This window comes from Equus przewalskii, chromosome 1 (assembly GCF_037783145.1).
Source record: "Equus przewalskii isolate Varuska chromosome 1, EquPr2, whole genome shotgun sequence".
Taxonomy (NCBI): domain Eukaryota; kingdom Metazoa; phylum Chordata; class Mammalia; order Perissodactyla; family Equidae; genus Equus; species Equus przewalskii.
In genome coordinates, this window is record NC_091831.1 from 100,826,887 (window position 1) to 100,848,094 (window position 21,208).

General features: G+C 41.5%; 1 long non-coding RNA gene across 4 annotated transcripts; it reads left to right on the forward strand.

Moving 5' to 3' along the window:
* Positions 1 to 4,351: 4,351 nt before the first annotated feature.
* On the forward strand, positions 4,352 to 20,632 carry LOC103550100 (uncharacterized). 4 transcript variants are annotated; one of them, XR_011539957.1, is made up of 5 exons: positions 4,352 to 6,330; positions 6,595 to 6,678; positions 7,275 to 7,385; positions 17,244 to 17,315; positions 20,367 to 20,632. It is a non-coding gene; the product is annotated as an uncharacterized lncRNA (long non-coding RNA). The 4 variants fall into 4 exon arrangements; XR_011539958.1 differs by having other exon boundaries at positions 4,680 to 4,775; XR_011539959.1 differs by lacking the exon at positions 4,352 to 6,330 and having other exon boundaries at positions 6,378 to 6,678; positions 20,333 to 20,632.
* Positions 20,633 to 21,208: the final 576 nt, after the last annotated feature.

Sequence of the window (21,208 nt, forward strand, 5' to 3'; positions counted from 1 at the left end):
CTTTGTTACTGACACAAGAAAGTCCATCTTAGGAAGTCCTCACAGTCCATCACTGCCACCACAACACCACCCCCTCTACCACCCCACCTCTGCCACCTCCACCTCCATCACCACCACCTCCACCTCTACCTCCAACACTACCACCATCTCCACCTCCATTTGCATCTCCATCACCATCACAACATCTACCACCAACTCCACCTTCACGTCTACCTCTACCACAAATATGTGCTGCACTCCAACCGGGTGCCAAGCACTGTTCTCGCTACTGCAGGTACAGCAATGAACAAAGCGGACAAAAATATCTGCCCTCATAGAACTTACATTCCAAGGGATTAGAGCACATTTTCTTGTAACTCCACTAGGGAAGTCACAATGGACTTGAGTGGATCAGGGCAAGTATTGTAAATGGTGATCTGTGTGTTGATTTGGGATCAGAGCAGGCAGGAGCATTTGGTTTGCCTTATCCTTTATCTTTATTGATTCCCCACTTGCTCTACTTCCCTAGCTCTGGCCCCATTTCCCCATAGCTGTCATTGCTCTGGGAGTTTTCATTGGCACAAGACAGCTAACAGCTGAGCCTGCAGCCTCCATTGTCACAATTCTTTGACCAGCAGAGGAGGAAGAAACTATACCTGACAGGACTCCTTCCAAAGGATTCAGCATCAATTCCACCCTAGCATGCCCCTAGACCAGAGGACCAAACATCCCTGCTGCATCACTAACATTATAGCTAACGTTATATGCTGTGCTGTTGAGTCTCTCAATTTCTCGCCTGGAGCCCCGGGACCACAATAACTTGACTTTTACCCTGGTTCTGGACAAAAAAGGTTTTCTGTAGGAATAGAAACCAATGACCTTATTAACTTGAAAAAAAAAAAGACAGAGAGAATTTCAGGTCATGTCAGATTTATTACGTAAGTGAGCAAGCCATAAAATCTAACGATTTGCACTCATTTTGTTCAATCTAGTATCTGAGGGGAAAAATTGACATAAAAATTTTCATAACTCTTTAGATTTTTGTCACATAATTAATTGGTAGCCTTTGCTCATGGAGATGGTTGGATACCCAATTTAGTGATATAATTTAATGGAAATTATAAGTGACTTTGTAAGAACATTTGGATTAAGACTGGGAAGGTGTCTTAGGAAGTGTCAGATCCAGGTTCCTCCTTTTACAGCTGAGTAAACTGAGGTAGAGAGGAAATAGTTCCGTGGTGGAAATGGCGATCACAATGTGCAGAGCTTGGGAAGAAGCTGACTCCGAGTCCAGTGCTCTTCCATTAATACAATGTGGTGCTTGAGCAGGATTGGCCGAGTGGGTCCTTGGGAGCCTAGTCTGAGTTGCCTGGCCAGCAAGCTGGATGAAAACAGCAGCTCTTATTCTCTTAGTCGGACCAGGCTCTTCCCCAGAGCAGGGGAATTTTTAACATCCTTCTGTCCTAGTCCTCCATGAGTGCACAGCCCCCATTCCCTGCAACTGCAAAAGAGGGGCACCTCGCAGCCAGCCCGCCTGAGGATGAGCAGCCCACCTCGCCCTCCTCGAGGCACTTCTTACCTTGGTCCTATCAAAAGAGACAGACAAGAGGGAAGGGTCCCTCCAGTGGAACACAGAACCCCATTGCAGGTCCAGCAGCCTCTGTAGGGGATAATTAGACCATCAGGAGATCCCGCTTTCTCTTCTCTTGCTAACCTTGGCCTCTGTAAACTTTGCCCAGTTGTGTGTATTCTTAACCCACTTTGTATCACATTTCGGCATTTGTCCCCAACTCTGGTGCCTGACAGGTGGAGATCCAGCTGAGACCTACCTGGCAAGACACACATTTAACCTCTGACCTTTAATTTTCTAACTGCAGACTAGAATTATATCTGCTCCCAACTACTTAACAGGTCTCCAGAGAAAAATATGATGAAATCAGCATGTGCTTTACTTATGGGCGAGGTCCTTGAAATGAAAGCATTTTATAATTTGGAGTGTTCCGGTTTGCTCCTCCGTCTAAGAAGCTCGCTTGGTGAGAAAGTATCACCTCATTCTCTTGCTAATTCTGAGCTTATCACGCATTCAGTGCTCCATAAAGGTTGACTTGAAAGCTTTCATTTAAAACCCAATTCATATGAATTAGTGTACTACTCAAAATGTCAGGCTACTAATAGGACATACATAGCAACTGGAAATTGAAATAAGTGCATTTTAATAGAGCTCAGAATTAGGATTTCCTCTATCTGTTTGACGTAGTATCACCGTTATAATTGAGGGTAACTTTTTTTCCTGTTGGCATTTAATGACTTTCGATCCTGAATTATCAATCATCCTGAATTTGTTATACCATTTTTCAGACATAAAGTGGCAAAAAAGAAAGAAACCCAAAGTTCTTTAATTATGTGTAATACGTAGGATTGTATCACCTAATACAGATAAAGGGAAAAAATGGGTGGATCTGTGATTATTAAATTGATAATTCTTCTCCCACATACCAAGTAAGGTCTCACTTAACTATGACATTACATGGTAGTTATTTTCTTAGGCTTTTATTTTATTTGAGAAAAGTTTTATTTCATTTTTTTAATCTTTAAAATGTGGTCTAATTATTGACAAACTACTTTGGGAGGTTTCAATAAATGTGAGCCCCTTGTCCAAATGGAAAGCAAGGTTTATGAATGCTTGGCTCACTTGAATGGAAATTTCAAAGTAATTCTTGTTCCTCACTTTGGCTTTATTTGAACACTTGGTCTGACATGAAAGTCTCAAACTTAAAACAGTACACAAGTAGGAAAAGCTGTCAAAAAAAATTAGGAAGCATCTCATTCTGGGTCCTGGGGAAGTCAGATTATTTAGCATATCCTTACAATCATGCTCAATTTCTGATATGCAAGTACGAATTTCTTTATCATTGCAGATTTCCTAGCCATAATAGAATAATCAACGTCTTCTACAGATCCTTAAATTCTTCCGGGCTGTTACTATTTCTCTTTATATCCAGAAGAGGGCAGTCAGGTTACATGATATTGAAGCAATCACCAGTACCCCAGAAAGTAAGATTTTCAATAAATCTCAGTGATTGGAATGAAGTTTTCCTTTAATGGTATTAAAGGGCATTTAGAGTTACCTGAAGATTTTTCTCCTTTTATTAAAAACCTTACAACCTTTGTTGGGTTGATACTTTTCACAAAAGGAAGGAAGTGATGGTACATATCTATGTGTACATTTCTTTTCACTGTGCGTTATTTCTCTTCCTACCAGCCCTCCTTCCACATTTGACTAGGGTGTGGGGGAGGGGGCAAATCTTATCACGTAGCCATGTAGACAGTCCTACTTTATAACTTTGTGACATTTTATAAGTAAAAAAAATATATCTGCCAGAGGAACTTAAAATCCAAAACACTTGTAGCAACGCTTACTTGCTTTGAGAAAAAAATTACACTTTTAAACTGGAACTTTGAGTAAAACAGTGTTAGGAGCATGTGACCCTGTTTTCTCCTGAAATGTCTTCTAGAAGCGTCTTAATGAAAATAAGCACAGTGCTGAGCACAAAATATCACAAATATTTTTGCCACCTTTTTCTCTTCTTCATTAGCAATAATGCTAGAGACTAGGAAGCCACTAATCTTACTGAAGATAGAAAACCAGATGTATTTGCCAAGGAAGCTTGAATATTTAAGTGTATATATTTTGAAAGAATTTGTTTTAAAGGGCCAGTTTTAATTTAAACATATAAGAAAGAGTTGATTTTAGGAAACTAATTTCAACAGAAATAGTGCTACAAGAGTTAACTGCAATTCAGGGTATTTAATTTTGTCTTTATTTTAAATGTTCCCTTTGTACTAATAGTCTTCTAATGCTATTTTTAGGTGCTTGTACATGGAGCAAACGATATTATCTGATGCACATAATGTATGTTTGTGTGCGCATATATACAGATGTACATAATGTATACATATGTATTATGCATGCATCATATTGCTATGTTAGTTTCCGTGAGCTACCTGCCTACAAGACAGTTTTCTCAGTGGTTGTGAAATTCACCAGTCCTGCACTGCTCCTCTTGCAGCCCGTGGCTTAACTGGGAAGCCAGGTGATCTTCCATCTGATCCGTGTCCCCCACTCCCTCTGTCACCATTGCTGGAGAATCTGCCTTCAGATTTCAGAGCTGCCTCTGAAAGTGACCTTGCTCAGCAAATGCTGATTGGCTTATGCAGAAATGCCTTTCCCAGAAGTAGCGCTGCGCCGTGCCAAGTTGTGCTGCTACAAAGATGGGTATGGAATCAGGGTAGGAAGGAGGAGAGAGGGGAGGGACGCAGCTTGCCAAGTCACTTGGGCTACTTATAAACAAACTTCAGCCTTGTTTCTCAAGCCCTTTATGGCGGAGAGGGGAGGCTGGACGCACACTGTGTCCCAGGCTCTATTTATGTGCACTGTAAACCTTGGGGAGAGCAGCTTTCAAGAGACTGATTTGGTTTAGAAGATGATTTCCATCAGCTACTTTTGAAAGATACGTACTATTTCAGCACAAAGCTGAAGCCAGTTAGAGCTGCACTAGGGATTAAGAAACGGCATGTATTTTAATGCCTTATGAATAGGAGTAGCTGATAAAAGAGGCTCTTGTTACCCCTGCTACATTTAAATGTGAAAAGCAGCTGCTTCTAGTAGGGAGGGGGTAGGGGAGTGGAGAAGAGATATATTATTTTCATAGGGATTTAATCTTCAGACTACACTGAAACCATAGAATACCATTGGCCATTCACTTATCGGCAGCTCTCTAATCGCGCTGAGATCTGTAAGATTGTGGAGGGGAAGAGGGAGAGGGATGGGGAGGCAGAGAAAGGGATTGTGTGTCGCGATGAGGCTGGCCATTTTCATCTGCATGTATGTTTTGAACCTCAGATCAAAACGCACTCGCGGTAGCGTATTTTCGCTTTCCCTTATAAGCATTAACCCTTTAAACTTTTAAAATGCCAGCCAATTAAACAGTTTGATGCAACTAAGCTGTCTTCAGAGCGTGGGCTTAGCAATGGCCCCTGAGAGTAAGATGACCATGGAGACCTCATTAGAAATATGGACCATGTATGTGTGTGTGTGTGTGTGTGTGTGTGTGTAGCATGAAAGAGACTTTCTTCCCACATTTTAGGGGCAGCATAGTTCAGGTAGGATCCAAGAGATGTCATGAATCCAGCAGAGAAAGGCTCTGTCTGAGAATTTTATTGCCACAGAAAGCTGGTGATATAAGTAAAGCTTAGGATTATTAAACTAGTAGGTCTTTGGCAAATGCTATCAGTGTTTGGAGAAATATGCCTAAAGGATGTACGTCCTTTGAATGAATGAATGAGTGAATGAATCTGGGCACCATTTTTTCCCCCTCCAAGTTACCGTTTTATAACTTGGTTTTGTTTATTCTGATGTTGAGCTTTTTGAAATTGATCACAAATTAATTTTCACGGTATGTTTGATCCCTGACGTTTCTAAAGCAGTTCTTGAAAAACCTAGGATATTGCTCCGGGATATTGTGAGGAAATCTTTTTGATAAGAATGAGGCCCATTCTCTACATCCGATCTTACTCTTTCCAATTTTTCTTAATATTACTACTCTCGAGAAGTTAAAGGATTAAAAACAAGTCTGGTGGTGATAAATCGGTAGTTCTTGCCTAGCTTATAATTAAGGGTAATTCACATGTAGAGGAAGGTTTGACAGCTCACATGTTTAGAAACTTGCATCAAAATGAAACCAATGAATCATTTGAAGCCAAAGTACAGCCAGCCCCACCCCCCTCCCCCAGCAGGTGGACGACTGCATGGGGCTCCTCCACTCACCAAAAGCAAGAGGAAGGAGGAGCAAGGGCAACCCTCCAGCTGCCCTACCATGCATCAGAAAGCCAGAAATGGGCAGCACGCTGTTTCCAGGTCCCAAGCGCACCCAGGCCTGCTTCCCAGAGCCACACTGCACACTGCACACCTCTCCCACCTGCCTAACTGGGTCGTTTAACCAGACAGGAGGCATCCCTGGCCTGGGCAGCCCTACTCTCCCGGCTCCCAGGGGTCCCGTTCCTGGCAGCCTGGCAGAGCAGCCTCGAGTGCTGGAGAAAGCCACTTTGGCATATTAATCACAGCAAATGAATGTGCCCTGCCGGCTCTCGCATGGGGCACCTCGCTAATACTGGGCTTGCACTACAGCTTTCGGATTCAACCAGTGTTTTGATTTCCTGACCCAACTTCCCTCCACATGAAAAACAGCCAACAGACCAGCCACACCAGGTACCACCGCAAAACATGCAGAAGCGGCAGGCAGCGAGAAAGAGCTGGAGCCAGCACCACAGGGCAGGAGCAAGCCGGAGGAGGTGCGACAGCAGCCAATTGTGAGCCGGGAGAAAGTTGCAGCCACCGGGGCTGCGATTCCTCTCTCGCTGCCGTGGCCGCCGCGCCAGCCCGGCATCTCTGCTTCGCTTGCTTTCTTCCCTTTTTTCCACCCGCTCTTCTTCTTTCTTTTTTTTACACTTGGCTACGGAACATTAGATTTGACGAAGGGAAAGCGATTTAACATCTTTTAACTGAAGGAGGTTGATTTTCATTTGAGACCAAATGGCTCATTTTTACCTTTTTAGCTCCTGGAAGAGTAAAAAGTTAGAGGTCAGCCCTGCGTCACCATGGCAACCCACACAGCTCGGGCCAGGAGCAGATGAACGGAGGTGATAATCGGGGGGAAGTTTCTCCCTCTTCCTTACATGGCATTTTCTTCCCATTCAGGGATGTGCCTGGCTGTATGAAAACAATTATGTCTTTTTGGAAATATAAGTTTTAAAATATTACTGCTAAATTGTCTGACCCGGAGCTCCGACCTTATGCACATCTCTGGGTTTTTTTTTTTTCGTTTGGGATTGAGACCATCCTAACCCCCCATCACTGTCCTCAGGGTCTTGAATTACACCAGCAAGATCATGTGGGCCCCACCCTGGGAGAATCTACCCCTCAATCCAAGAGTCCACCCGCCATGTTGTAATAGCCCAAAGCCTTAATAGAGAATCTGGCCCTGATATAGAAAACTAGGGTTGAGGGCCCCAAACCTCAGTGCCTGACACCTTATTGGAGCCTGTCTGTGAAGAACTTCTTGATCCTATTCCAGTCCATGGATATTAAAGAGGAAAGAGGAAAAGAGAAATCAACAGGGCAAATGTGCTGGAAAGGCCAGATGAAACCCACCAGGGGCAGCCTGGGCCAGGGTGGGAAGGAATTTCCATGACCTTGGAGCGCATGGACTCAAATGTCCCACACCTTTCTCCCACAGCTCTTTACGCCGTGTGATCACCAGGAAATGAGGAAAGACCCATGGGTACCAGGCCCTGGGTTAGGTGCTGTACCGTCTTATTGCCTCTGATCCTCGCAGTGGTCTCATGAGGTGGGTAACTTGATCTTTGTTTTCCAGACTAAGAAAATGAAACTCAGAAAGGGTCAGTGATGTGCCCAGGGTCACAGATTCCGACGTTGGCTCCGTGTATGCCTCAAGTGGACTCTCTCTCCACACTTGTTAATATCATCCAGATTCGGGAAGAATAACTACATATCTGAAGATAGGAGTTTGTGTTTTTGCTCAGTAGTTTATTCATTTAGCTGCAATGAAACTGTCAACTGCCTGCTATATTTTCAGTGCAATTCTAGATGCTGGAGAAACGTAGATAGAGAGGTGTTGATGCTGCTCTCCTAGAAATCAGGGCGGAGTGGCTTGAATCTCAGTGATGTGAACTGGGACAAGACATTCAGCAGGACTGAGCTGCAACTTTCTCACCTGTGAAATGAAGGTATTAATATTGATCTCAAGGGCTACGGTGAGCATTTAAAGAGAAGACTTCATCAGCTGCCTAACAGAGTGCCAGTCTCATACAAGTAGATGCTCAATAAATATCAACTTTTGTCCTCTTCACCTTCCTTGCCGTCTACCTCACCGTTGCCATGGTTTTCTCCTCTGTGCCTGGGATCAGGCTGGCAGCTTCCCTGCTCTCGTGGTAACTGTGCTCCTTCGAAGCCTCATCTGGCTTCCAGGCAGTCTGGTAGCTGTGTTAAAATTCCAGTGCTCTCTGCAGGATGAGGAAGGGTTGCAGAGCAGCAAGGACAAGAGCAAAGAGAGGAGGACACTTTGCTACTTATAGTCTGTAGGGAGACTGTCTGAAAGGAGGAGATGGCCTGGCTCTCTTTGTCTCTCTACCTTCCCTCTCATCAGCCCTCGGCGTCAGCTGCAAGACCAGAGTGGTCGGCTTGCTCAGCATCTGCACAGGCTCAGAGGGCCTTGCACAGCTTGGAGCTTTTCCATGCTCCCCGACACAGGGTAAGGTTCGAAGCCAACTCTGACTTGACTGGGCTTTATAAATCCAAATCAGAGCTGGCCCTGAAGGACTTGACAAGGTTGTACCGGCTAAAAGACAACTGCTTTATCTTCAAAAAGAAAAAGCGCGATGGATCACTAGACGATCCTTTCACTTTAATACAGTGCAAGCAAGTTATGGAAGCAAAGAAGGATGCAGAAACCATCGGCGTGATCCAATTCGAAGGTTAAGCAAAGGGTGATTGACATCAATAAAATCCTTGCTGAGTTTCAGAGCAGACTGGTTAGCCAAATGACATCTTTGTGTTGAAATGTTCAGAGTCAAATTCTCAGTCGCAAGCACCTAACCTTAAAGACTATCTTCCCTCCCCTCCCCATCCTCCCCTTCACTCCTCTTCTGCCCTCCTTCTGCCCACTCCTGACCCCCACCTCCTTCTCTCTGCCTCTCCTCCCTCATATATGGAGATGGGCATAATGCTGTGAATCACACAGGAAATCAGCCCTTTGGCAACTGAAAAACTAAGAGAAAAGATAATAAAACTGGCACCTAAATATGATAAGAAGAGCATATGCCACAAAGCACAGGAAAATTAACAATTAAGTGTAATGATAGTTTTCTTTCATGTCTCAGCTTAATAGTCACTTTTTCAGTGATGCCTTCTTTGATCTCTCCCTATACGTTGGCTTCATATCCCTTTATCACGTTGTGTTGCTATGTTTTTATTTCTATTATTTGTTTACTGTCTGTCTAAATCCCTAGGATGTAAATTTTTGGAGGGCAGGCACTATTTCTATCTTGTATCCCATAATACTACCCAAGATTTCCTCATGAAGAGATGGAAGCCTGGGTCTAGGGCAAAGGGAAAATCAGTGTTCCAGCAAAGGAAGCAGCCAGGGAGAATATCCAGGAGTGGGAAGAGTGACGTGTCTGTCTGCCTGGCAGGGGAGGTAACATGAAGGAGACTCCTGGCTATGGCCAGGAAGGATGCCATGGCCCCAAATCCTGAAGTTCCATCCATGGGGGGCAGCAGAGATTAGACGAGTGGGGATTGGGACCAGAGGAATAACGCTATAAGATGTGTCAATGTTTGTGGAGCCAGAAGAAAGTATGGAGTAGGTAAATGTTTTAAAACTGAAGGGTGGCTAAAACAATTTGTCATGGAATATTATTCATCCATTTAACAAATGCTGGTTGAGTGCCAGCCATATGCCAGCCACCACTCAAGGCTGGGAAGACGCTCCATGAGCAGACAGGCACAGGCTTGAGACGGAGCTTATAAGCTGGTGGAGAGAAACAGACAATAAACACACAAATAAGCAAGTGGGCAACAAATCAACAAACAGTATGATCATTTCAGATAATGAATGAGGGAGAGGAGATGGGCAGAGTGACAGTCAGGCACAGAGAGTGGAGGAACTCATCGGCTGTGATGAGGAATGTGGATTTTGTTCCGAATACAAAGGGAGGTGGAGGATGTTAAACAGAGGAAGGACATGAAGTAGTTTATCAAAAAGATCTTATGGCTTGCTCTATGGAGAATGGACTTCAGAGGAGTGAAGGGAAAGATGAAACAGAGAGACCAGTTGAAGGACATGGTGTAGTCCAGGGCAGAGATGTTAGGGACTGGAGAAACGTAGAATGCAGCATGAGTTCTAAAGCTATAGATCACACGACTTACCACTTGGGATATAAGGAAAGAAAAGAATCATGGATGATGCCTCAACTTGGGGCAAGCATTATTGAATGGATTGTGGTACCAGTTTATTAGATTGGGAGACTTGGGGAGAAGTATGTTTTTAGAGGCATGACTTGAGATTTCTGTATGAATATGTTAAGTTGGGTTATTAAAAAGCATACTTACAAAGACTTCAGAATATAATCCATGGGAAATATTTTTGTTAGGATGTAGAAATGTAGAAAACAAAATTATATACAGAGTATCTCTTCAATAATTGTATATATAAACAGAAAAAATAAAGGAAATGTTATTAGAGGATATGACTAATGCATATTTTTGTGGCTGAGGATTATGGTCAATACTTGCTTCATTATACTTTCTGTATTCTCTAAATTTTTTACATGAAGCAGTATTATTTTTATGAACCAAAAAAAATTTAAGTCATCACAGAAGATAATTTAGCTTTCTTATTCTGACTCTTACTTGGTTTAATTGGCTTTAGACCATTTTCTAGGAAATTTATAGAAAAAACAACCCTAAAAGGTAAAGGAGTAGAAAGTGAGCAGAGATATTCAAGTATATAATGAATGAGTCACATATCAAAGAAATACTTTGAAAGATACTAAAGTTCCAGGCCTGAAGTCAGCGTGATGCTCTAGAGGAGAATAGGATACCAGAGGCTAACAGTGGTATAAGTTCTTTGTTCTCATCATCATCTATGCATGTGCCACCCATAGTGAAGTCTTGAATAAGACAGAATCAGGATCTCCTGAGATGGATGCGCATAATCCCATGCCTATTGCAGCCATTGTGAATTGATACAGCTCTCTTAATGCTGAGCCCAGCAGCTTTCTTCGCATTACTCCAGGCAGCCATTATCAATTGACCCATAAGTTAGAGCTTATCTGTCACACTGAAGTCGAGGAACCTCTGTTCTTGTTAACAAGCTTTGGTCTTGTTCCATCGTAGATGATGGAGTCACACTATTAAAATGTTCTTACCTTTCCTGTTTCCTTTGGGAGCTAATGTATCCTCTTCTATACTGTCTATTCTCAGGGATTTAATTCCTTCTAACACAAAACCCTTGTTTTCAAGTTGGAAATGGAAAAAGTAAAGAACAGTGCTCTGCAAATGACCTAGCATGATGGTTAAAAGAAAACAAGGGAGGCCAATTTGGGCTAGCTAAAAATAGAATTTGATTTCAGGGAAGCTTTCGCAATTATTTTTATTAAAGTAAATCCAGCTGAAGAACTTTTCAAGACTCCATGGGAAAGAGCAGAGTGGAGTTGAAGGAGCTGGGAGACTCGGTTTAGAGACCTGGTTCCATTCTTCTACTTGTTGAAGAAACTTGGAAGATGAGTTTTGATGAACTTCAGTGTATGTGAAATTAGCTTGGACTATCTATCTTGTAGTGTTAGGAGAATCAAGTGAAACAGGTTGTAGCAGAGGACTTTGTAAACCCCATTAAATACACAAATATAAATTTCCCATGTGGTCAGAGCTTTAGCCAACAATGGTGTTATTAGAAATCTCTAGAATGGTGATGAAGAATGGTGGGCTGTAAAAAATAAATCCCGTCGTAAGTTATTCCTTCTTTCCTTCTTCTCATCCTCCTTCTTATTCTTTAAATTTTAATTTCCAATTTAAATTGTGGGATAAATTGTTGTGGGATAGTACTAATTTTTACACCTCATTAAAGCATTTTGTAGACTGAAGAGTAAGAAATATGTAACTCTAAATCTATGTCAGGAAAACCAGGGATCTTCAAATGCTACCTTCTCCTTGAAGCTCCTCCTAATTTCCCTAAAAGGTGTAATTTCTTCATTTTTAAAATTTCCCCAGAAATTTGTTTGTAGTTGTACTTACCATACTCTCATTTTACCTTCTCTCAAGCTTCCTTCCCACTAGATTTTCGGTTCATTGAAGAGAGATACCCAATTTAACTTACTTTTCTATAACTTCACTGCCAAACACATAATGAAAGCTAAATATAAAATTATTCAATTCAATTCATTTTTTTCCCACAATTGTCAGGAGCCTACCACCTGCTCAGCTCTGTGCAAATAGAGTGGAAATAAGTTGCTCTGTTGGAGGGTACACATAAGTATTTTCAGAAACAGAGCATTTATTAAAAGGAGTTTGAGAGTTTCCTAAATTCCTATGTAATTGAGGTTTAGATTTCTCCAAAATAAAAAATCAGAGTCTACGGATCAATCACGTATTTCAAGCAAACAGCAATATCCATGAAAATCTGCTCAAAGGGGAAGATGCTGCCTTATATCTCCACCAAACCCGTGTTCATCATTCCAGGCTTGGAATGGCTTTTCTGGAGATTTTAGGGCTCGATCTGACTCTCCTTTCTCTTCTGTGCTGGGGCACTTTGGGGACGTTGGTTTGAGGTGAGTCTTCCCTTCAGAGTTTGTTCTTTCTGGTTCTTTCTCAGAGCCCCCAATATCCTGGTGTCCATGGTTTCCATGGCTGCCTTGGGGCCAAGAGGCAACAGCAGGAGAAATAGTAACTATCCTAGAATTGTTTGTCAAGACTGGTGAAGGAACTCCCCAACTAGTCATCTTTTCCACATTTTCTCCCCTAGTTTCCAGTTAGTGCTGAGGAGCTGGCCAACCTTTCACAGCGGAATTCCATTACAAGTCCACTTCTGCATGCCCAGCCCCTCAGCCCCCTTCTTTCTCCCAACTCCCAGAAGATTGAGGAGCTGTGCTTCTGCTCCCACAGCACCCAGTGCTGCCTCTGTTGTCCCTCCTGCCCCTGGGAATGCCAATGGTCTGTCTTAGTCCTGAATTTTTTAAACCTGGGAAGAAGTCTCATTCCTCTTCCTCTTCTTCCCAGAGCCTAGCAGATGCCATGCATACACTAGGTGCTTAGTACATATTTGTTGAACAAATAAATCCTTCCCACTGAAAGTGATCTCTTTCTCCTCTCCTACAGCCATGCTTCACTTTGATGCTTCCTTCTTAAATCTCAGCAATTTCAAAACAGATATTAGAATTTTGTCTGCCCAAGATCAGAGTCCTGTCATATATCCAGGTGGAGAGAAAGTTGCCTAAGATTAGATTCCAGGGCTACTTACTTTTTAATACTTAAATCTTAGTCTTGTCCTCAACGAATCATTATTGAGCTTTTCCCGTGTGTCAGAAATGTAGAAGCTTGAGACAGCGGAGGACGTGATGGACACAGCATCCCTGCCTTCAAGGATTGGAAAGTCTATTAGGAGAGACTGGTTGCTAAAACCTAACATGAAGGTTCTAAGAGGGAAGTGCAGTCAGGAATCTGTGGGAGCACCAAGTCGTGCATGCATTCATTCAATATTTCTACAGAGGCTAAATTTTGCCAATCATAGTGTCAGATGGCTATGATACAAAAGGTTTGATACAGTCTCTGCCTTCGTGGTGCATAAGATCGATCAGCTGAGATAGGCAGTTATGTTGACAGTTATTTTCTGACATTTAAAGTATTTTAATGCTAAACACATGCACCTGTTGTGATGGAGTACCATAGAAGGAACGAGGGAAGAGATTTGAGTTTGAGTTTTTAAGGAAAAGAATGGATTTGCCAGGGAGACCTAATGGCCCAGATCATGAATGCTGGTGAGTCTGACTAAAGGGTTTAAGACATTATCCTGTGAACAAAGGGGAGGCACTGATGGTTTTTAAGAGGGGAAGTGACATGATCAGATTTGTGTTTTAGATAGATGGCTCTGGTAGCAGAGAAAGATAGATGGGGTGAGGGGAGAGAAACTCACAGCAGTGACAGCAGTTGGAAGGTGGTTGAAATCGTCCAGGCTTCCAATAAATGTTTGTTGTTAAAGAGACAAACATCAGAAGACCCCACTGTGCATTGGGGCCTCCAAGGGAGGAGCCATGCATGTTGGGGGTGCCACTTGCTAGGCAGAAGAGAGACATCTTTGCCCTGGCTGCCCCTTTGTGCCTGGTGTCCCACAGAGGAAGTCCCTGAAGACTAGCAAGCTTCATGAACAGAAGGCACATTATTGATGTCCTTTTCCAAAGATAAAATGTAGTCCAACATTCCAGGATGATTAGATAAATTTGTAAATATAATCAAAACATGTTTTTCTTTGGTTTCCAGGATGGAATCAGAAAAATAATGCTCAAGGGGGAAAAAGAAATACATCTGTTCTTTTTTCTGCCTGTTTTTTTTTTTTTTTTCTGACTCTGGGCCAATCAACTGAGAATCCAAACTCTGGTAGCTAGATTATTTAGCCAGGTTAGTTCCTGGAGGCCTTGGACCATGGCAAAAATCATGTGCATCAGACTAGACTGGCCCCACAGCCTATAACTACGACACCCTTGGCTATTAGAAAGAGGGGGTAATTTTCTTCCACTCTAAGATCTAGAAAAAATTCCACAGGAGACTTGACAATTCAGATATTTGAGAATTGTTTTACTTTTCAAGATGGGGGATGCTATAAGGCTGTTCTGACTTGTCAGAACCATTCCAGGCCCACCTTGATGCAGATCAGAGCACTTAGGATGACATGATTTGGCCCCTTCAGGCTTCCGTAAATCATGATGTCCTGAGACCAGAAATCAAAAAGGTCATGGGTCTGATCTTGACACCTGGATGTTGACACATTTACATGGAAAAGACTAATTCCTTATGAGGAGCTGGCAAGATGAATTGATGTGAATGATGAAAGCAAAACAGACAAAAAGCAAATGTCATGCTTATCACCACAATCCCACCAAGTGCTTTTCATGGACAATTATATTGAATTTTTGTGAAAGTCTACAGGGATTGTTGCTGCTACCATCTTCTTTTTTTCACAGGAGGGTAGGAGGATTAGAAAGATACATGAAGGGGCTGGCCCCATGGCCGGGTGGTTAAGTTCATGCACTCTGCCTTCGGCGGCCCAGTGTTTCACCGGGTCGGATCCTAGGCGTGGACATGGCACCACTCATCAGGCCACATTGAGGCAGCGTCCCACATGCCACAACTAGGAGGACCCACAACTAAAAATATACAACTCTGTACTGGGGGCATTAGGAGAGAAAAAGCAGGGGGGAAGAAAGATTGGCAACAGTTGTTAGCTCAGGTGCCAATCTTTAAAGAAAAAAAAAGAAAGATACATGAAAAAAATTATTTATGAATCTTTGGAACCCAGTGAAATTCAGGAAGCATCTTTGACCTTGGGGGTCTCTCTCTTGGGCAGAATACTTTGTACTCCATGGTGCAGAAGTTCTCTAGATTGTGCTATAGAAACAGTGTACAACGTGTTGGATCTCAGCCTTTACTCCTAAGCTCTAAACCTGGGGTCAGTAGACCCTTCTGTAAATGGCCACATAGTGAATATTTTAGGTTTTGCTGGCCACGGGGTCTCTGTCACAGCCCATCAGCTCTGTCTGCTGCTATAGCATGAAAGCAGCCGTAGATGCTAAATAAGTGATTGGGCGTGGCTCTATTTGGACAATACACAAACATGTGGTCAGCTGGATTTGGCTGGCAGGTGGGCTGTAGAAGTTTGCCAAACTCTGTTCTAGAAACACATGAAAGTGGGATCAGAAAAGAACAAGTAGCCAGTAATTCAATCACAAATACTTAGTAAGTATCCAATGACTAATGTATGCCTGGGAGAAGTTCACAGTCTAACAGAGAGAACAGATACTTTTGGAACTAATTACAGTAACTAGTTGTGGTATGAATAGAGAAGTTCAGAATGCTGCAGAAACACAAAGTGAGCTGATAAATCCTTCTGGGAGAGTTGGAGAAGGTTTCATGGAGGGAGTACCATTTTAACCAGATCAATCCTTCTCCTTTTCCCACCCTTGGAAGACATTGCTAATCTACTTCTGCACTATTCTCGCCACCCCCAGACACAACAACATAATCCTACTGAGCTCAGAGGCTCAGGAATCAACACAACTGAGCAACATTGCTTTTACCATGGGAAATATAACCTTTTTCCACTCTTCCTCTTAAATAATGAATAGGAGATTCCCAGCAAGGAAGGAAAGCATTAGAGACAAGAGGGGCACTGGGGGAAGGAACGGAATGCAAGGACAGGCACAGTGCTCACAGGAAAGCAAAATTTCATTGAAAAAGGAGCAAGGAATTCAGAGAGGACAGGGGGCTGGAGATAAAGATGGATGTGGGGGCTGCGGTCAGGACACAAGGAGTCACCAAGTCACACTGGGGTTCTGACTTATTTCATCAATATAGTGTTGTGAGCCTGCTTGTATTTGAGAAAACTCTGGCAGCAATTTGAATGTTGGATTAAAAGTTGAAGGGTATAGGAGGAGAATGGGGAGCAAGGAAAGACTTTTTTAGAGGCTGTTGAAAACATCTGTGAGAAGTAACAAATATCTATTCTAAGACACTGGTGGTAGGGATGAAGCAGATGAGGAGAAAATAGACTTCATACTAATTAAAGGTGCAAAATCTTCAGTTCTTGGCTATCAAATTGGATGTAGAATTAAGAGGAAGAGACCAGAATAATACTCCACCTTAGATGACAGGTGGCTTCTGCCCTCCAATGACTAGACAGACATAAGAAAGAATGTAATCAAGCCAATACGCCTAATGTCCTGATTTGAATAAAATCTTGAAAATCTGTGCAAAGTAGAGAAGTCGGGAAAGAGGGAAACATCAGCCTTGGATGTTGGGGAAAACCTCAGCTGATTTTAATTTTTAATTCCCACTTCTTTATACTGCAGCCACAGAATCGAATACGACATTGCATCCCTCCCGTTAGCTCATTAGCAATGAAGGATCTGATCTTTACAAGAAAAATTGGGAAATTTCACCACAGATGGGAATGCCTTGATTGCTTGGTGAGGCTGTGACTGCACAGTCAGCAACAGGTGCTGTTGCTTTTGTAGAACCCTGTGCTTCAAAAGACAAGCTGAGACTCCGAAATGGTTGGTGAATAACAATTTACACTGATTGCAAAATCCTGATCTTGTTTTTCTCATGTTTCCCTCTTATATTGAGCAAGTGGAGGTGCCATTTTCATTCCACCTATTTTAAATATGCACTTACAAAATTTTTTGTACTCTGGAAGTCCTATCGCCCACCATACCTTTTCATTCCTCATTCTGTTCTCATCTCATGGCCCTCTCATACTGTGCAGATCTCCTAATAACAACAAAGGAAGAATATTCTTCCTAAGAAACACTGACAACATGAGATGGCTATCTTTGATAATTTGGAAGTGCCTAATCTTTCCCTTTGGCAAAAAAAAAAAAAAAAAAAGCTGATAGAAATATCCATTCTTTACTTGCAGAAAGTTAATGACAAATCCAGCCAGAGTGAACAGATGGAGTGACAAGTGACAGCCCATCTTATATATATGAATGTGAGTATTGAGGGCATTTAAAGCCTTAAAAACATGAATAGAGGTTGGAGTTACGTGAACCAAGTACAGAGGATGCTAGATGGATTAAAGAGATATTGTGAGTCTTTCTCAGTTTATAGGGGCCGCTGCCAAATTGAGTAATATTGTTCCTCTTCTTTGAAAGATACATGTGAGACACAATAGCCCCTATGAATGACCATCTCTCTTGGATTTGTGTGGAAAAAAGAATCCATTTGTAATGCACTTTTAATAGTCTTATCCAAGATATGCCTTTCTCATATATGAAACAGTTCATATGCTTATTTTTGGCATCATCTCCTTTAGAAGGACTTGATGGTCATATTAACTTAAGCTCTAAAAGTCTATATCGTGCATAAAAACATGGCCAAAAAAATTTTAAGCTATTTTTAAAGTCAATCTTCAACTAAGATAATTGACAAGCAGCTCCAATATACTTTGTTAAATCTTCCAAAAATGTCTTTTCTTTAAAATTGGGCTCAGTACTGATGAATAAAATAGTCTTGTAGAAGTTGCTTAACCTCTCCTCAACTCAATTTCTCAGCTAGAAATTGGGGGTGATTTTGGTATCTGCTTTGCAAGATTTTCAGAAGTAGAGAAAAGCATTTTTGAAATGGAACACAGTACCTGGTTGATAGTAAGCAAGCAATGAATAGCTACGATGATGTTCATGGTGATTGTGATTCAAACAGCAATTAAATTAACAGTATTATAGACCTTCTCAGGCCTGGTGAGCTTCTGTAGTTTGCAGCCATCATGTGGAAGCACATATGTTTTTGGAGGATACAGAGCTAAATGGTCAATGACCACTTTCAAAAAAAAAGTATAATGCTCTTGTTCTCTGCTGCTGACCTTTTTCTCAATGACCTCTTTCCCTCCCCATTTTCCACTTAGACCCATTAGCAGGATGTGCTGCAATATGCTGCTTGTCATCTGTTTCAAAGACACAGTGATAGGATACAGGTACACCAGATGGATAAACCTAGTGTGACTAATTATTGTGTATTTGCCTTTAATTATTATCATTTATTACCAGAGGAAAGACAATTGAGCTTCTCTGACTCAGAAGAAACTGTTGGCACCAGAGAAGTTTTTCTTGTAATGTTATTGAATACAGCTAAAGTTTTCATTGTTGGTGAAAAGAAAAGACAAGACAAGCTCACTCCTGTGATAGATAGACAGAGAGATAGATGATAGATAGATAAAATTTCACTGATTAACATTTAATCTCATTGGCTTCAATATATATCTAACTTTAATTTTTAAAGACTGTTTCAGAGAATTTGGGATCTTGATCTTCCAGTATCTTTTCTAACTTTTTCACAGAACAGTCCTTCAAATAATTAGGCCAAGAGTGTGTGATGATGATGATGGAGATTTTAGGAGAGGAATTTGAATCTAGAAAGTCATCTCCAGATTTAAAAAAAATAGGCATTTGCAAAGGAGTCTTTCATCACTTCTATTTTGCTTTTTCTTTCATTATGAGATAGTATTTTAAAAAACTGTGACTTCTTATTATGCTCCAATCATGAAAGAGACAATTTTAAAAGCATGGAAGCTTTTTACCCTAAAGTTAAGAACTGAGCCACTTTATGGGAAACTTCTAGGGGGAAAGTTTCTACTCAAGTACATTTCTTATTTAGACAAGCATATGCATCATAATGGAGTTTAAAATCAGCATAAGTGGTTTGGCATATTGGCCAAAATTCCAAAATAGCCACAACTCCTCTGCTATGGAATAATGAATCAGAAGAAATCTAAATGAGAAGAAAATGCTCTGTGATATTATGGAACTTGCATTTTTGTGAAGAGATTCTTTTTCTTTTAATTTCATGAAGCGGTCTGTTTTAGAGAAATATCTGCGTAGTAGAGTTTTATTGAGTGGCATAAAGAAATACAGAAACAGTAACAATGAAGTCTCCTCTAGTAATAAATTATAGGTAAGGCTAATCCTTCAAAAGACGTTTGAGTCTGTATTTTCCCCCTTTTCTAGATTCAAGGATCATATGGATATAAGTATAAAAATAGGAATTTGGAAGTTTGCAAGTAGAAAGAGAAGAAAAGTAGATAGTGAAGCTAGAATAGCTGTTTTTGAAATGAAATTATAGAAGTGGAACCAGAAGCTGAGAGGAAGTGCAGTCCAGTCTTGGGCTAACCCAGTGCATCTGCTGGGTAGGAGGGAGAGAAGCTTGGTTCGATGGAGGTGGGCGTGAGCCCCTGCAAGCACCAGCACATTTTTTCCTAACTATGTGTGGTGAACATTTATCACTTTTTAGACTTCCCAATATCATTTTCCACTTCTGAAGAGCTCCTTTATTTCCTCCCCTTCCTCCATGGAAATAGTCTCTCAGCCAAGAGACAGAATTAGAGTAACTGGAGGCTCTCATCCTAGGTTGTGAATTTCGAGTCGAGTGAATTTTCAGTAGACTGAAAATAGGTGCGTTTCACTGCATCCTGACCATACTGTTCAAGCTTCAAAACTCTGTCTGTGGTTCCTGCTTCCTGGCCTCTGAAACTGCTTTGTACCTCAACAGTGTATACACCTTCTTGGAATAGCAGCCAGATCTGAGATCTACTTGCCTCATCAAGCTTCCTTTGATCCCTGATAGCCTTTCAATAAACTCCCTTCCCTCACACTAGTTAGAAACAGTTTCTCTTCCTTGCAACGAAAGCAACCTTACTGATAACTCTGTGCAATAGTTCACAGATTTTTTTAAAAAGTTGCCCGTTATGTTTTTCCCATCTCCAGCATCCAAGTTATACTGTTCCTCTGGCACCCAACTAGTTGGAGGCAACAGACTTTCCAATTGACTTGGACATTAGATATAGCTACTCTTATTGTAAGATGCATATATAACTCTATACTTGTGATACAACTTTGCTTAAATATTTGTTTATGTTCTTGTACTATAATATGAAGCTTTAATGTAATTGATTCTAAGCCAGTTTTAGAATATGAAATTAAAAAGAAAGACATCAATAATCAATGACTGTGGCAGAAGTGTCTGCCATTCTTTTTTCTTGTCTTTTCAGGTTTGTGCTTCCCCATCTGCGTGAGATGTGTCCATTGACTTGCTTTGACCAATGGGGGAAGACACGTGTGTCTTCTTTGTGTAAAAGAACTGCTTTGTTCTCCACCACTTTCTTGCCCTTGCTACAGCAATGGGAGACTCCCAATGATGGAGCCTTCATCAGCCTGAGTCTCTGAGTGAGGATTTTGTAGAGAAGAGCCCCTCACAAATCTAAAGATGGACGTGTCACATAAGTGAGAAATAAACCATGGATTTAAGTCATGGAAATGTGTTGTTGTTATTGGAGCAAAGCTTAGCCTACCCGGACTACAATAGTATGGCATGATTGAAGGAGTGCCAGAGTGATAGTTAGGAGCACTAAGTTTATTTCCTATACTGCTGCTAATGAACGAAGTGGCCTTGGACGAGTCATTTAAGTCCACTTGAATCATTCATCTACTCTCAAAATTTATTGGTGGGTGACTGAGGGTCAGATCACATGAGTGAAAGATTTACAGTGGCTCTCAGTGCCTGAAGGCTCCGCAGAGGAGTTCCAGAGGTTGGCTTCCATCACAGCAGCTCCACCTCATTTGTTTGATGCGATGTGAGGTTATGTAGAATATTTAATATTTAATTTAGATAAATGTTTTCTTGGTTAAAGTATTTGAAAACCCCCAAACTTGATAATTTCCAAATTTCAATTTGCTTCTCTGATTCTCCTTCTATTTAATCTTTGTTAAAATGATCAGCTGTGTCATCCTGTTTATCTATCAGAATCTTTCAAAAAGACTTTTATCTAAGTGATTCCTTTCTTCCAAAGAAAGGGTGGTGAAGTAAACCTGTGCCAAACATTCTTGGAGATAT